The sequence below is a fragment of the Aethina tumida genome, chromosome 2, assembly GCF_024364675.1.
Source record: "Aethina tumida isolate Nest 87 chromosome 2, icAetTumi1.1, whole genome shotgun sequence".
NCBI classification, from domain to species: domain Eukaryota; kingdom Metazoa; phylum Arthropoda; class Insecta; order Coleoptera; family Nitidulidae; genus Aethina; species Aethina tumida.
In genome coordinates this window covers 27673692-27693154 of record NC_065436.1, presented here as the reverse complement: position 1 = coordinate 27693154, position 19463 = coordinate 27673692, and the positions used below count along the sequence as shown (strand labels likewise).

At 30.0% G+C, this 19463-nt stretch overlaps 1 protein-coding gene across 2 annotated transcripts in view; it reads right to left on the bottom strand.

Moving 5' to 3' along the window:
- Positions 1 to 19463, bottom strand: part of LOC109601331 (uncharacterized) — a 113605-nt gene that overhangs the window by 34446 nt on the left and 59696 nt on the right. For both annotated transcript variants that reach the window (XM_049962896.1, XM_020017565.2), the window contains exon 3: positions 4292 to 4339. The gene's annotated coding sequence lies outside the window, so the exon portion shown is untranslated. The remainder of the gene's footprint in view (positions 1 to 4291; positions 4340 to 19463) is intronic.

Sequence of the window (19463 nt, the reverse complement as noted above, 5' to 3'; positions counted from 1 at the left end):
AATAATTAACATTCGTGAGTAAAGTAGTAATTATATAAAATATAATATACTAAGATAATGGGAAGTAAAATTTATAAGATGGGTTTCTATTTTGACAATATTTATGTTAACAATTTAGTTACAATTATTGTTTAAAGACATTCACGTATAACCTTATAAAAATAATACATTAACCCTGAACTTTTTGTCTAATATAACTATTATCATCAACAGATTTAAATAATTTAATGCAACATTACTCTTAATTTTATATTAAGTATTTAAAAAACGTTAAAACCTTCCAGCAGGAGAACGTTGACTTACAAAGAAACATATTTTGAATAATTTAGAGTGACTTTTCTAATTACTTTTTTAAAATACAAGAATACAACTGATAATCATCAACGTTCATGAATAACCTAGTAATTATATGAAATACGACATACGAAGTTAACGTTTATAAGATAGATTTTTATTTTGATGATATTTGAAAATTTAATTTCATTAACAGATTTAAATCCTTTAGCAAGAACACGTTGACTTGACGTTGACGCAATAAACCAAATGTTAAATACTTTACAGTGAATAATTCAATTACTTTTTTAAAATATTAGAAAAGATCTGATAATCAACATTTGTGAATAAAGTAGTAAGTGTATGAAATGCGAGGTATAAAATTAATGGAAAGTAATAGTGGTGCAACTGCACTTATTTGTTCGGTGGTTTTTATGTAACAGATAATTGGAAAATTATATCAAGATATTCGTATTAGTTTTAAATATATTGTTTACTGTAATAGCATAAAATTATCAGTAGAAAGTTTTATTGCACGGAAATTAACGTTTATCTTATAAGAAAATATAATAATTTAATCAAATTGTTACGTACGAAACAATTTCCTGAAAAATCACAATCAGACACAGTGGATGTCAACATAAATAGCTAAATTGTGTTAGGGCAAAGCGTCCAATATACAGTTAAATTATCAACAAACAAGCACGCAATTGTTTGTAAGATTCTTAAAGCAATGTCAAGTATATACAGTTTATTGTATGTAGAAATTTGTTGCCTCTGCAACATCACATAATTCACTGGGAATTTATTCATTTTATCTTAATAATGTGAAAAAGAATATAAGTATTGCGTATACCAGTGTCATGGGTACAGTTAATTTATGTGCATTTTATTTTGTTGGAGGAATGTTGCTTTATACGACAAATTATTAAGTGTGTCTACCTACATTTATAATAATGTGTTATTATTTCAAATTACTACTAAATAAGTTAGTCTTATTTTTAATCCTGGAGGTAAATTTATAGACAAGTTTGATGGATTGTTCCGCAACGTTTATGGGTCAAGATTATAATACACTTAGCTATTTGTTCACTCAGACATAATGTAAGCAAATTTGCGGATGTGAAGATAAATGATCCGCATACAAACCAGTAAATAATATGTTGTAAATACCGCACCGTAATCAAAAACCAACAAATAACATATTAATTGTCCTGAAACGATTTATTAATCGTTTGAAAATGTCAAAAGTGAAAAATTAATAATTTTAATACCCATTTTAGGAGTGGTATCTATTGATTTATTATTATATAATAACTTGCATATTTATTTTAAGGTGGGTGCTTTATTAACTCTAAGTAATAAATTCATAATAAAATTATATTTGTTGACTAACATCGAGCATTTTTATTAGTAATTTGATTTTAATGAATAAAGATCGAAGGGAATACAATCGAGTCATAAAAATTGTCAGATCATTTCTTAAATGAATAAAACCTTGAAATCTTTTAACGTTTATCACAAATTTACGATGTGTATTATTAATCCTTACTTACAATGAATCAAAAAGCAGTATAACTTGCAACCTTATTTATTCTTAATTACTATAAACCATTTATCAGACTTGTTTTATGTTTATATATCGTTCTTAGTAAATAAATTCTGACACTATGTCTATGAAGTTATCAGTACCATCTAATATTTATTACAAGCAATCTTTTGCTAATATTTTTATTTATAATTCAATTTTAACAAATAGTTCATGACTTTATTCAAATTTTATTTAAAGGGTATTTAGAATAGCTTTAAATTTGTCACCTTTAAAAAAATCTTATGAGTTCCTCTAAAGTACAATATAAAAAAGGTATAAAATAGAGAATATGATGATATGTTATGTAAAAAATCATGTTTTAAAGGCAATCATTGAGCCGGTACATCTTTTGAAGTTTATTTGAAAAATCAGAGTCTTGATAAGCCGAAATTTTTTCCTTGCAAGAATCGAATATCGTCTACTTTTATATAAAATATTGGAATTTAAACAGTTTTGTTAAACCAGTTGAAACTGAATAATTTATTTATTTAATTTGAACATTTAATTTAAATAATATTAACCATTACCTGTGCTACGAGTACAAAATAATACAATTTAATCCAACCGTTTGTCAGTTTCCCACATAAACATAAACTTTTTGTACATAAACGTTTTAACGGCGCCATAAAATTGAAGTATGTTTGTTAAGCCACACCGTAGAAAATGTGCGTCGATCACGGTGCGTCAGACGCGAACTTCTCGTCGTCGGAATCTCGCTCCTGGACATACGTTAATGTCGGCAATCCATCTGGTTCCTCCAGAGGATTCCACGACCACCGGAGTTCGTGACACAAACACCTGGGCCATTTACCGTTGTTTCCGCAACGCCGTTTTTTTTTATTCGCGCGCAGTGGCGCACAAAATGGAACATTTACAGATAAGCGGCGAGTCAATAAATTTCGAGCACACGATTTGCCCAATATCATTTTCCAGCAGTAAATAGTACGTAACTAGGTTCAATCGACCGGACAGTCTGTCGTCGACATCTTTCGACACTTTCCAACGGTTATTATTTAACAATTTGTGATGCCGTTAAGTACATTAAAAGCCATTTAAATCACTAATAGTTCAAAGGTAAATTCAGAAAACAGATGTGCACCAAACATTAAAGATGACAACTAGCCATTTACTTCGTCCATGATTTAGTTTCTTCAGTTGACCAGTAGATTTAATTTCATTAGGAAAGTGAAATTTTAATTTTTTTTATCATCCATCTTATGCTTTTTGTAAAAATACTTTAATTAATTTGACTCATTTTCTTAATGTACAAAATCATTCAGTAAACCTTTATAGGATGATATATAAAGTCTGGTTTTATGGCATACTTAGAACTTTTACAGTCTGTCTTTTGAGCTTTTCACTCATAAGAATATTCTAATTAATTTTATTCATTTCCTGAATGTACAAAATTGTTCATTAGATCTCTGTGGGGTGACATAGAAATCTGGTTTTATGGCATACTTAGAGATTTTATTGGTTATCTTTTGAGCTTTTCACTCATAAAATGCCTTAATTAATTTTACTCATTTTGTGAATGTACAAAATCATTCAGTAGACCTCCGTAGGGTTGTATAGAAATCTGTTTTTTTTCAAACTTAGAGCTTTTATTACCTATCTGTTAAGCTTTTCATTCATTGGAATACTCGAATTAATTTCCTTAATGTACAAAATAATTCAGTACACCTCTATAGGATAATATAGAGATAATTTTATGGCATACTTAAAGTTTTTATTGTATATCTTTTGAGCTTTTTACTCATAGAAATACCCTAATTAATCTTATTCATTTTCTGTATCTAGACACACATAGAGCCATTTACTGTTTATCTATTAAGATAAAAATGTCCCTATTAATATTTCATATTTTCTAAATGTAAAAAATAATTATATTGCTCTATAGGGTAATATAGAAGTCTGATTTAAGGTATACCTACATAGTCTAATTTTTTAACCTTCATAATAATAATTAAATTTTTCCTTTCTATCTATCTTAAATAGGTGTTATAAATTAATAAAATTGTTTCCACCTAAAATATATCTAATTTACGTGGAGGATAATCAGGTTTTTTCTTTCCATACTCAAACAAAAAATTATAAATAATACGTAATTAGATCCAATGGACCAGATAGGTTGTCACCAAATTATTTCACCATTTCCCATCGGTTATTATTTAACATTTTGCAAAGCGGTTAAGCACAATAAATGCCATTTAAATATCTAACAGTGCAATCGTAAATTCAGAAAACAGATGGACGCCATACAGTAAAGTCGACAATTAGTCTTGCCATTTATCATGGTACAACCCATAAAAGTCGAACGTGATGCAATTGGCAGAAATGCAAATCCATGTAGTCTTAACTGTATCTTCCATCTGCCGCACGAATTTCGTCTGGGTTTTCGCAAAAATGATTAAATCCACAAATTACCTTTGTAACAGTAGTGCTCCTCTCTCTAAGAGACGTTCGTTGTCGAGCCTGTAAATGAAAAATAACTGTTATTATGCACGGAATTTATTAAATTAGAATGCCTCCTGCTTTCCCATGATACGTTTTTATTTTGTTAAATCAGCAAAATGTATATTATAAGAAGATAATTACGACCTAACTGTTGAAGAATTTTAATTAGATGTTGCAGCTCATCTAATCATAAAATCTGCATTAAAGTTAAATTGATTGGTTCCATTACTTAATTGTTCACACCCCATTATAGAAACATACAAACATCTCGGTGATCTAATGGTCTATTTTACAAGAGCCTTCGACTGAATAACAATCAAGTTTTACTGGGTCGAGTATGGTTACATCATGTGAATGCGTAATTTTGAACATTCCTTGTTTAAACCATCTTGACAACTTAATACAAAACCATTAATGGTGCTGGGTAATTTATTGAAATTGAATTTAACCTATCGGATTACTTAATTACGACGATTGTACTAATTAATTTTTACTTTAAATCGCATTTTTCATTCACCAGGTGCAAACTTATGTGTTAATGAAAGACATAAATTATATTAATTGCAATATTCATATATTTAAATTAAACCTATCATTATTTGTAACCAACTAACCATTATAAAACTGTAATTTCAGTGCTTGAAGCCAAATTAAGGTAATTAAAAAACCAAGTCGATGGTATCAGTGGATATTTCGTCACAACTAAATACGTTATGGTAGCTTCTATCTAGAGATAATCCGTTCGTGTCCGGGAAATAGTAAAATTAATGCAAACAAAACAAAATTTCAGTAGCAATGTTGCACAACAAATTTGTTACAAACACACACCGTTTACTGGGACAATATTTAGAAACTTCCTGCCGCCAACTTTCTGCAAGGAAAACCGCAGTTTTAAGACTTTTCCCATACGAATATAGCGAATGCGAAGTGAAAACGAACATTCCGGCTCGCACCGCATCATTGTACGATGAATTAAAAAAATAAATCGTGGACGTCGATCGTTGAATAATTATGTTTCGGTAACATATTACTAATCTGTGTGACTTGATCGGAATGTGCGGGACACACAATGGATGGTTTTATTTTCATGCCGGCCGCTCTGATCTAAATTCCACCGCATTCGTCGCGACCGATCGCGATTGTTGCGAGGTGCCATTAAACTGAGTTACATTCTCTCAAACAAACGGATCTACCAATGGTACATGACAAATTGCAGGCTCTAATCTCATATTTATAAACATGTGTGTGTCCCGTTTAAGATGGATGACTTTTTTTACTTTTAATTGAATTACAGTTCAAAATCAAAAGACGGACAATAAAAAATTAGTGCCTATGAATGGGTCTGTGAATTTATTCATTCAGATGAAACCATGGAATAAAATATAAAAAGTGTGTCAGAATGTGGGCAGTAGTTAGTAGCAGCAATTTGTTTACTTACAACAGACATTAAGTAATTTGTTCTTCTTATAATCATTGTATAACAGTTTAGCACCTAGCATGACATTTTGGCAATAATCCTGATACCATAATTCTATGGTAATTAAATTTTGGTGAACACATTCACTTTTTCATCATTTTCAGCTCCTAAACTAGGAGGAAAATAATCTAGATGAGACTGTAGGAAATATATTTTTAGTTATATTGACATCAGTAGCTTTATATAATTATTAACTGCCTGGATAAAGTTTAACTTATAATCTGTTATTAATTAAAATCATGTTTTAAATAAAAAATTGTGGAGGTATGTTTCCACCTCATAAATAATATTTAAACTAAAAATGTTATTTCTAGTATAGATTAAATTTTTAATATAATTTTATGAAAATTTAATACAAAAGTATATTTTATTTTTTAATTCGCCACAGTTTTTATTTTAATTAACCTACAGCTAAAAATATGAAAGACAGTAAGAATGCCTTCATCAATTTTTCTATATTGTTTATTAGAAAAAGTAAAAATAATAAATTCAGTAATATTGAAAACAATCTTTATTGCAAGGATAAATTTTAATATAAAATGATTATATTACAGACGTGTTTTCCGCTACAAATAATATTTAAAAAATGTAAATTCTAGTACAGATTTCTTTGTAATATAATTTTACGAATAAATCCAAAAATATTTGTTTAATTAGCCACATTCTCAGTTTACAACATTTTGATCTTGCTCATTGAGATAATAATTTTAACAATAAAGAAGGATTGATAATTTAGTAACCACAAATTATGATGAAAATATAATATAAAAATAAAAAGTAAAACTGTCATGTACAAAAATTCAAGTTTTTATTTTATTTAGTACAGCTGAAAATAGGTAAAAATATCCTCATCAATGTATCTACATTGTTAACTAGAAAAAATTAATAATAATAAACTCAGGAACACTAAAAACAGTTTAACTTTTTTTAATTAAATACATTTTCAGTTTTATTTTAATAAAATTCTCCATATCTCATCCTGTCAAAACTTCGCTTCAAGCAAAAACTTCATAAGAAAAGTTACTAATTAACTATATCCAATTTAAGTGTGGAACAAACCAGGTTTTTCCTTCCGATTCTAGTACAAGAAGAATCAGTTTTTAGCCGAAGAAATCGTCCAACTATGCGGGCAACATCTCAATTAATATTTCTCCTGCACTGCCCGTCCGTCGCATTCCTGCGATTCCAACGAATTGTGTATAAATGGCATCTGTATTGAAAAGGACGCGACGTACGGTCGTCTGATGCGACAGACGAATTTACAATTCAAACAGTCTAGTATTAAGTAGGCAGAGGCCATAAATACCGTGCAATGTTTACATAACAGTAAGTTCATGACCAGGGACAGAGGCAGAGAAGCTGCTGACACGCATCTTCATTATTTTTATTTTCGTTTGGTTTTGTTTTGCTTTTTCGAGACGTCCCATATAAATTGCGGGTATCATTATTTTTAATTGTGCCGTGGGTTTTTGAGTTAACACACTTACCTCCATCGGATGCAGACTTCTTAGAAATTTGCCAAAAATTTAAACTGGATTTTTATCAAGACAAGCAAAATTTTAATTGTTGAAAAAAGATAAATTGCCTTAGCATTTTAAAGTACTCACTAAATTTCAGTAAGAAACTGATGTTTTACGTGTAATTCTCACAAAAATCATTTATTAATTGAATATTATCAACATATTTCATTGGTTTCTAAATCATAAATATATTGTCCAAATTACACAATTCTTTCAATGACAATGGTTGGTAACTTTCAGATTAATTATTGAATATTATTCCATAGAATCTAATAGACAAATAAATTACCCAAATTGCACAATACTTTTCTACTCAATACCCAACGTTACCAAATAATCAACACATGTTTCCTAGAGATTAAAAAGAAGATAAAGACTTCGTGATGTTTTTTATGTGGTGATAATTGTTGTTAAATACATATCCTCTATTTTTAATTTCAAAACGGTTGCACAAAAACCATTGTTCAATATTATGACACTATATTTTTTATAATTTAGGAAGTTCGGTCGGCAAACTGAAAAGTGAAATCTGGATTTTATAATTTTTTTCTGTTATTAAATCGATTTCGATCTTTGTTTACATAGTCTGAATGCAATAAGAAAGTTTCCTTGCCCAGCCGACCGTTTAAATCTCTGAATTGCTACACTTTTATACGTTATTACTTCCGTTTTTTATAAAAATATAATTGAATATTATTAATAGGTCTAATTTATCTAATGTTTTATTGGAAGATATGCATTTTAAATGCCAAATATTTATGGTCTGCTGACTTTTTTCCTAATTTAACAACATTCACTAAAATTAATAATACATATCACAAAGTATTTTCTGCGTAAAATTTGAATATTGAATTCTTTAAGTTAGATTGAGCATGTCCAATAAAATTTAATTAGTATCTTATATTACGGTTGCATAATATGTATAATTAACTAGTTACTGGTTTCAGAAATTCGCTGCCCCTGGGAAAATACCTGATTCCTCGTTAATGTCTGTTTCAGACTCTTCAGGTTTTTTTATATGTATATAGAGGCTGTTGTAAAACTAGGCATTTCAGTGAATCAAGTGAATCTTACTCGAAATAATGCCTGTAAACAGTGCCATTAAAACTTTCACTGGCTATAAAAAGACAGATTACACAGAAATTAACCGGAGACATTCGTTATTTGTTTTGGAAATTAGGCAGTTTAGTATTCAAAATTATTCGCACGCACACAAAAAAACTGTTGCGCAATGTTGATATTAAAATAAAATAAAGAAAACAACCGTTTTCTAAGGCAGAACTAATTTTAAAAGTGCCCAAAGATGCGTTCGACATTTTTAATTACAAATTCCTCCCGGCCGTTTAGGTTCGAGGTCCAATTAGTTAAAATAATGATGAAACCAGTAAAATTAATTTAAATGCTTATAGTTCTAAATTAGCTCTAATACGTTTCGATCCTATAAATCACCTGCCCAAACATAACCGGTATTCATTAGTCTTGAGCTCTTACAGAAAATATTACCTCAAGACCTCAAGCATTTTATTTTGTATTCAGGTGCACTATAAAACATGTCTTTCGTCATGATACAAAGTACAAAGCTTTATTTATTTATTAGTTGAATGGTAAAAGAGGCATCTCTCCAGTTTTTATTTTAAAATTGAAATTAGGAAATATTTTAAAAAGAAGAAATAAACTTAATAAATAGACAAATAAAATATCTATTATATAAATAAATATGTTAAAATAGAAAAATACATAAAATTTTGAAAATTTGAATTATTTATTATTGACGAAAATTATTTTAATTATTTCATTATGCCTACGTAAAAAGAAATGACTTTTTACTTCAAAAAAATATATTTCCAAGTAATTTTTGGAAAATTTTATTTTAAATGGAAACTATTATTTAATTTACTTTAAAATATCAAAAAAATTAAACTTTCCAAAAATAAACAACTTGTGATATATTAAATTATCTAAGATATAAGGACATTGAAACATGAAGAACGAAACTGATAATTTATTTATGATTTTAAAAACCAAATTGTAAAATCACTAAAGTCAACAAGTTATCATTGGTTAACGTACCTTAAGAATACTTTCGTCAATATCAGCATTTAATATTTCGGAATTTAGCAGGAATATAATTATAGCCATAAAATCGAAACCATTTTTATCTATTTATTTATTTAAATAGTTTTGACAAATAATAAAAACTTTAAACATCAATTTTTTACGTAGTAAAAAAAAATTTTTTTAAATAGCAGAAAAGAGATAAACTTTCCAGAAATCAATAATTTGTGATATTTTCAATTATCTTTAACTAAGATATTTGTGATATATTACGAGGTAATTAATACTGTGTATGACAAAACAGACAATTTACTTTGTATATATTAAATTTTTTAAGACATTTTATTGAATCTTTTATTTCATTTGAAGTGGAATGAAATTTGAAGTTTTTTTTTTAATAATCATAAAAAAGATCAAGGTTACCAAAAATATATAATTTGTGATATTTTAAATGATCTTTAGCTATATATAGCTATAACGATATTTCTTACCTATCTGGTATAATTAATATTCTTACAAATAGTCGATTGATAATAATACTTTTAACAATATCAATCTTTAACATCTCAAAACTTACTTGAAATATTTAGATTTCATAACTAGAGATATTCTAATATATCATCAAGACTATCATTCAAATTAAGAAGTTATTAAATTTATTAATATATAATTGAGTAGCTAATCTTGATATGTATATCTTTTAAATTAAACTTTTCTTTCACGAATGAATGTATGATGACACTCATACAAACTAGTTTTATTTTTAAAATACCCCAAAAAGTGCATTTATTTCAGAACTCATTGTTATACTCGACAAAATATTAAATATTATTCCCCTTTTATCTGGAGTGCAATGTTTCTATCTTTCCTCTAGAACTAAATAATATAAATGGTAATAAGAATAAATTCTTACTATTAAGTGTATCCTTAAATAGTGCCACAAAATGTAAATATACTTGAATGTGTTATGCCTTCTATGGATAACTAAATCAGACTAATATGTGCACTTAAGGAAATATCTCCGTCGTTTTTAAGATGCAAAAATCTCAGAATATTAAAATATGTTTCATATACTCGCTGGACAAATTTTAATACAAATCCTTTTATGAAATTGTTTAATATTAAGCTTGCTGGTCACCACTATAACTGCAACAATACCAACCTACATTTTTCGAATACCTTTCCTATCATAAATCATAAAAGCACCATAATTTTTGTAGCTGCAAGGACACCATTAATTGTTGTTATGTCATAAGAACTCGTTGTTTTTGTACAAGAAGAAGTCAATGCCGAGGTCTAAATAACAATTTGTTGGGCCCCTTCGGCGTTCCACTCGATGTCCCATTTAATACCTCTATTGAGGTGAGATATGCACATTGAGCACACCTGGGCGATCGCCATTGCTTTATAAAGAGCAAGGATTAAAATAACGGTCTAAATACTTAGCAATTGGCACTCCTACTCATGCCATCTTTAGCAACCACCGCCGAGGTTATCTAACTTCACCGATGGTAAATCAATTCGCAAGGGCAATCGCTTTTTATTGCACGATACATTTTTTTCCCAAAGTAATTGTGCCGTGCACACAACACACCATCGTTATCACCTTGAAGCTTTCATATCAGAATTATGAAAACATTTCTTCCAATTACGACATCTACATTAAAATAACTCGGTCGCCCATAATGTTAACAATTTAGCGTACCTTCATTAATTTACCAGTAAAAACTAATTTTTTTCCCAAGCAGAAAATTGCATCTTGTTTATACCCAATTAATCCGGACTGGCCTCTTCGTGTATACGCAAAACAATTCTTGTTTCCTCTTCAAAGAATTGTGCAGCATCAATTTTATCATGTCATCTAAATTAACCACGTCGGGATTAAAAAAAAAAAAACGAAACGAAAAAACAAAAAGATTAACGCAAGCACGGTTTTATAAATGCGTGTACCCTTGACTGGAATGTTGTTAAATGCAGTTTTTGCAGGAGCCGAGTCCTGTGTTGTTACGTATCACGAGTGGCATTCACCGTGCGTACAATTTTACTTGTTTCTTGTGACTTTTATTACGAAATATGCGGAATATAACATTTAAGTGTTCGGCCGGACATGCGAACGGTTCATAATTTCCATGCATTTTTCACTGCGTATTGTCTTACATACCGGTTATTAAGTTACAGCACATTGTTGTTATAAAAAAATACTTGAACCACTTCCGTCAATTAAACGCATGACACACAATGCCCGTTTAAAGGAATTGAATTTTCGACCGCGTAACGACGGAATGGAGCAGCATGATTAATTGACGGTGACATTTTTGCGTGGCATTAGACGGCGACGATGAAAATGACGGCTTTCCGAATGCATGCGCAGATCACGCCAAAAAGTACAGTTATGTAATGTCACTAGGGCAAGTCGGTATGTAAATGTGGTACGAAGGAGTGCTGACTCCAACGCACGTCTCGCACTCGATGGCATTCATCCATTCTCCGGTTAATGTAGGATTTGATCTATGGTCGTCGGACGCGGTCTTCTGAGTGGATAAATCGAGCTGTTGTTCTTCCATTTCGATGTCTCCGATTCTTCAAAAGCAAAGCACACGACGTAAAATTGTGGATTAATTGAATTTTTTTATTGATTATGGTGTCAATCAATATTATTTGGTTCTGAATAAGAGTATTTTAAAAATAAGTCTAGTTTCTTTAACTATATATTTTTTTCAATTTAAATGGTAATTATCTTTAAAGTAGCGCAAAAAATCTCTATAAACTATAAAAACTATAAATTATATTGCCTTTTTCTAGCTTTAATGAATATAAAATTTGGTTTTTAAAAACATAAATAAAATAAATTATTAGTTTCGTCCTTCATGTTTCATACAAAACTTTTAGTTATCTCAAAATATATCAGAAATATCGTTATAACTTAGATAAGATAATTTAAAACAAATTATACATTTTTGAAAAATGTCCTAATGATATTTAAATAATTTGCAAATGACAATTTATCAGTTATGTGGAGCATTGTCCAAAGTTGTTAAAAATTGATTATGTTAGCTTACGTCATCATCTACACCGATAGACCGATGTGAACAGCTCACATCTTTTTAAACTATTTTTTTGTAAACAAATCCTTCGGAAATTCTATAAGGTATGAACAGATTTAGTTAATAAGATTGATAAGGTCCCTGCGTGTCAGACTATGTGCAAAGGTCCCTGCGTGTCAGGCTATGTGTAAAAGTCCCTGCTTAGTAGGCTATGTTTGAGGTCCCTGTGTGACAGGCTATGTGTAAAAGTTCCTGGTTAGGCTATATATAATTAAGGTCCCAGCTTGACAGGCTATGTTTAAGGTCCCTGCTCTCAGGCTATGTTTGGGGTCCCTACTTTGCAGGTTATGTTTAAAGTTCCTACTTTGCAGGCTATGTTTAATGGTCCCTGCTTCGCAGGCTATGATTAAGGTCCCTGCTTTGGAGACTTAGATTGTTGTGTTCTGGGCCTGTGAGACATGCGGGTAACAGACCTGTTAATGGTTGAGGTACCTCTAAATTTCTAGTGGTTGTTAACTGTGCCGCATAACGTCTATTTGGTTAAATGAAATCAGGTTTGTTTTGCATTTATTTTGTTTAAGTTTGAATTTAAGTAGAAATTATTTTCAAAAAGAATATGGTGTATTTATTTTAAATAAAATATAACTTTTTTTGATTATATGTTTTTAAAAATATGTATTTCCTAATTAACATTATCTAGTAATATGCGCTATTCTTGTGGTCACCACTGTATATTGAGACCTGTACAAACAATAAAACGTGAGAAAATCTCAATGACTGTAATCTAAAATTTACAATTGTTTCACATCAAACTGAAAGATTGAAAGCCTTGATCTAACCCACTCTTTGTAAAGCCATAAATTCGATTATGGAAGAAAATAATTATTTATACATTTTACCATAGTTATTCATTCCAATTGCGGTATGTAACATACTGGAAATAACAGTCTATTAACCTGCCATAATTTCAGCTTCCTCCAGAAACAGTTACACCAGACTGCTTTGCGGAAAACGCATAAAAAATTACACAATCACAAACGGAAACCTGTATACAACCTTTAATTAAAATCCCTGGTCAGATGATCGAGATGTGTCTACTTTTTGTCCGATTGTCTCGTTTTCGTTTCACATTGCTTGGGTGCAAGCTGGAAAACGTTATTAGTTAATGGCGCATCAGCCATTGGTACGAGCAATTTTATGGAGTAATTGGCTTATTAAATTATAAATTTAATTAAAACTCCCGGCGCCTTAAAGGTTTTTCTGCGCCGCATTACAGCTAATAGTGCCCATAGGTAATTAGAATCGTAATTTTATAGCTTATTGGCGTATTAAGGCATTGAAAAAGTCTTTCTGCGAGATATCATCTCAATAATAAAAGCAAACAGCGAACCAATAAAAGCTGTACGCAAAACATATAACCGATTTAAATTATCGCCGAATCATAAAAACCCGCCGATACTGATCTGGGGGAATAAACATTTCTCGGTTCGTACAATAAAAAAAAATATGGGTATATAAATCTTTAATAACTTGCCGGTTGGAATCGCAGGTACGGGTAATAGTCGTGAAAGTACCAGATAGATTAATTATTAAGACAGATATATTTTGCTTAATTCGATTATCATGATTGCGGACAATAATTACGAGGAGAACGTGCTCCGTTCACCAAATAAATCATGGCCGAATAAAAATAAATCAGCTCGCTAATTGTTTACGCGACACAACAACAAGATTAATTACGCTAGTACTCATTTAAGCGTGCAGACTTAAAATTTCATCGTCGGAGAATGTTTTGGTGTTTTGTTCTTGTTAGAAATCCTGCGGGGACGACGACCTCAGGTTATCAATGGTAATTTTAATTTTTTGCATCGAATAATCGGTGATTATGCACGGGTAATAGAGAAATGTCAAGTTCTGTAACCAACTTTCCGTCGTAAATTTTTGGGGCGTATCGTCATCTATTAAAATATCGCAAAATCAACCATGAATGGTTTAATGATTCAATTTTTTAACCGTTATGGTCGTCGTCGTAGGATCGTTTTAAAACATGTTTATAGTTTACTGATCAATATATTAGGATATTTTATTGTTTTATTAACCTTTCCCGTTGATATTAATCTTGTTTAAAAAAGGAAAACTCCATAACTTCAAATAATTGAACAGAAGTTGATAAACTTAGGTTTGACGATAATAATTTTCTTTGTTTTATCAGCGAACTAACATTGTGTGAGTGATCAAAATTCATCATAAATATCTTCAAAAATTCGGCTTATCGAATTTAGTGCTAATAATATTATAAAAAATAATTAATAAATATTCCTAAATATTATTAGTCATAATATTCAATTACATTCGTTTAAGATGTAAATAGTAAAAATTATTAAACATTCGTAATATTAATAACATAATCACTGATTAAAATTGATAAAGATTTTTTCAAAAGAATTTTAGTTTTCCCAAATGGTCACTTAAATGTTGCACTTGAAAAGAGAAGAAAATCTTTACGAAAATTTGACATATCGAATTTAGTGGTAAAATATTCTTTCGAATTAAAAATATCTTCTTTCATACCAGTCAACAGAGGGACTAATCTAAAAATTTATAAAGAATTTTTCGAAACAATTTTGTTTTTCCCAAATGATCACTTAAATTTAATATCTGAACAGAGAAGAGTAAACAGAATTCATCAAAAATCTTTCTAAAAATTCGACTTATCGAATTTAGTGGTAAATACTTTTGGATAAATATTATCAAAATATTTATTTTTTATCTTCTTTCATACCAACCAACAGAGAGACCAACCTTAAAATTAATAAATTTTTTTTCGAAAATGATTACTTAAATTTAGTACCTGGAGAGATAAGAGTAATCAAAATCCACCAAAAATCCTCCAAAAATTGGAAATATAATATAATTAAATACTATAAAAACAATTAATAAAAAATATTCCTTCATAAGCTTTAATTTAAGATATAAATAAAGTGTCAGTAAAAATTATAAAACATTCGTAATATTTATTTTTAGTAATTTTTTATCTATTTAATTTACATATCATAAACTTATGTAATTATTTTTTAATGTATTTTGTATAATCAACCATTACCAAAATAAATTAATTTTGTCATTTAAATGGGAAAAATAATATATTGTATTTTTTACTGCTAATATACATTGTGGTTCATTCAAGATGTAAACACACCTGAAACTATTTTATCTATAACTGAATTTTAATGAATTATCAAATAATAACCAAAAGATGAGCAACAAAAATCTCTTATTTTTGTAGTAAAAAATTTTAACATTTTTAATGGCGAAAAAAAATTGATTAGAGAAATTTTTGTGAAAAACATTATTTTTATTTACTATTATGAAGTATTAAATAATATACATATAACTTATAACATATAAAAATTATATAATTAATAAAAATTTCTATATTTTTTCTCTTTTTTGACCATAAAAAAGTTTAAAAAAACAGTACTTACGCCATGCGTACAGTGTTTTTTATTGACTTTTCGAATTATAAATAAAAAAGTGAAGAGGAGGTTCAAAATATTTGCCAAAATTTTACAATTAGAAAGTATGTACTTCTAATATATATAAAGTTAAAAAAAATTGCTTTACATGGGCACGGATATTATAATTATGGTGTATAAATTATAATTGTACAAACGTATTTTAATTATTAATCATAATTATCTCCAGAAATATGATTACTTATGATATGATTATTTATATTGTGTCAGAGAATTGTACATATATAAAGTCAATGATATTTACAATTTAATTAGCTGTAGTTCCGGTAATGGATTATGTATCGTAAGCAAGCATTATTGTTGATTCTCTACATTTATTCAACATTTATATTCAACATACGACCAGTTGTTTACCTTTTTCTATGTCTGTTTGTTTATATTTATATTAAACAAAACTGGGTTAATACTGTATCATTTTAAAAGCAATCGAAGACATAGCGATAAATTTACCAATAACGTAATGATTTGTAACTGTGTCAATTGTTCGATTCTCGTTCACATACACCTTAAGCCCACACCGCAGTTGCACAAGCGGAAGAAACAGTTCAAAATGTCTTTGTACATTTCATCATTTTATGTACCAAAATATTTAGGCAACTTTTTTAATAAACATCATCTGCCATCGACAGATGGGCTTTTAACAACAACATTCTTCTGCACGGACCGAAGATGATTTTACGTTTGTACGGTACGTTGACTCAAGGACGCTACTTATTATCGACTTTGTCGTAAAATTGAATAAATAATAGCCTTTTTATTGCATTTAATTTTCTAATTACATCGCTGGGTTTCATGTCGTTTAAAGTGCGCACTTCAAAAAATCGCGATTCACAGTTTAGTGGCTGATTGATTGTTTTGAAGCGTAACCAATTCGTAATAGGCCCGATTTTTGTTTTGGAAAATTGTTAAATGCCATTAATTCCTTTTAGAAACCGCTACTTGTCGCCGGCCATTACATGTCAACGAAGTTTTTAATTACCTCTCATAAGTTCAATTTACTCTCACGAACAAAAACAAATTGAAATTTAAATAATTACTTAATCAAATAAATATGTAACGTGTGGAAGATAAGCGCAGCAAAGTCACGTACGCATTTCCATATGCAGTTCAAAATTTTGTTGTCCATGCACCCGCAGATGATCTCCTCACAATGTCTGGCACGTAATTTTCGAGATTCGTTTCCCCGATAATCGGACTCGGATCGGGATTGCTATGCGTAAAACGCCGTTCACGTATTGTTTTATATTTGATATAACCTTACGCGTACGGCATACCGAGAGTCTAGTGTCTCTTGACACTATTATTTCATCGTTAACGGAATGAATCGCGGATTTTTACAGATGTTAATGACACCATGGAGGTGAGTAAGACACTTAAAATGCACCGAAGCCGAAATGCGTGGACGTTACTCTCGTCGAATGACAAAACTTGTTTCGGCCTGTTTTGCGACACACGCAGTAATAAACTCAAGGCGAGATTTTGGGCATAAATATAAATTTGCCATTTCGCATATGAAATCCTTGTCTGACCCAGTTATCCAAGGAGCTGGCTGAGCGTTATCTGATGAAAACAATAACAATGCGAATCGATTGTGTTATTATACATTTTTTTAGAAATACAGGTTAATTACAAGAGAGGAGGTGCAATTAAAAGCTTTATAAACCTTGGTGAACGAAGAAGGCTGCTTTAGCATAAATATCTCGATTTAGAAGCAATCCCACATTGCATTTAACATTTTTTTAATAACAATATAGACTCGTTGCATTCACAGTACATTGGGAGAAGATGCTGAAGTGGTACGATTGATTAAAAGTGGCAAGGAATGCATTAAAAATGAAGAACGTCAAGGTCGTCCTGAAGCCTGCACCATCGAAGAAATTAACCAATATCTCGTGCCAAATTCTCATGCAACCTGTTTGGAAATAGGCCAGTAATTAATATGCAATGAATTAACCATTAGAAAGAGACTTCATGCAATGAATTTCATCAAAAAGTTGGACAAATGAATTCCACATAAATTGGCAGTTCTCTCCTTGCACGCAACGCAAATGAGGCTTTTATTGATCATATTGTCAGATGGGTTGATGAATTAATTGGTTGAGATAATTCTCAACGGTTTGTAAATGGTTCAACAACACTTAAAAAAAATCTTAACCCAACAAATACGACTGGAGAAATTGTATGTATTAACTAAGTACCAAGATCATCTGCCTATTACCTACTGATGGTGATGAAAAACTTACTAAAAGACAAGCCTCTTTAGACAATAGACAATCATTATGCTCCTTCTTGACAAAGCTAGGAAGCTTCAAAATATTATTGTTATTATAATTTATTTTTGTCATGGTCCAATATTTTAATAAATAAATGGTTAAGTTCTGAAGAGGAAATCTTTCCTTCAGCTCCAAGCATCCAGAATTTTTTTTACTAGTATTAATTTATTTATATAACATAATTATGACCATTTTATTGAATAAAAGTTACTTTAAAGAAAGTTGTTCAATGTTATTTCGAAATTAAATTTGTGTATGCCATAAGTTAATTAATAAAATCGAATCAAGATGACGTGAAGAATAATAAGTAATGTTGACTGCAAATGGGAAATTAGTAAACTAAGAGCCGCAATCAGGAAAAACAACAACGAAGACGAATGTTATTGGACCGCTCGACGGATTAAAACAACATCACCGGATTGCATTCACTTTTTCACCCCGCGTAACATCGAAAGACGCTTAAGACTAACCGGGCACAAACTGTTACATATTTATGGGAGCATACTTTATTCCTTTCATTAGTGTCTCATAAAACCAAACGGAATCATTAGCCCCAGATCTATCTAGTTGTCCGGCGGAATCCGCGGAATCCGACGATTAATTATGGACGAAATCAGTGTGCTGAATTGTGTGCGTCTTCTCTCTGAATGATTATCGATGTTATGCGCTCTGTTATTTTTTTTCATTGTTGCCTTTGTTCGGGACGGGTCAGCCTTGCATAAATTAAATTTATCGGTTCCGTGCAAAAATCAGACAGGATGTTGGGCTAGAACGGTTATTATGCAGAATTTAATCCCTGAGTGGCCGAATGCGACATCGACATCAAACTGTAAATTTGCAATTGACAGAGCATAACATAATTAGTATCGTTTAGAAAATAATCTTTATTTAATTTAATTAGTTCACTGTAAAGAAAATAATTATAAGTAATCGTAATCGAATAAACTATTACTGAATTGATATATGTTATTCAAGAAATTCGAATTATCAAGACACTGAAGTTGAAGAAGTTGGAGTGTAATCAAATTCATAATAGGAAGAAATAGTTAAAGTTAAGATAAGTTAAATACTACACGCTTCCAAGCAGTTAACGCATCACACCAATAAAAATTAATATTTATATTTTCTGAAAACGGGGAAAATAAACGCATACACTTTTTGTATATTTTTGTTCAGAAGGTTAGGATGGTCTTTTAAACATCTCCCAAGAATATATCAGATATGTTTTATTGAGTTA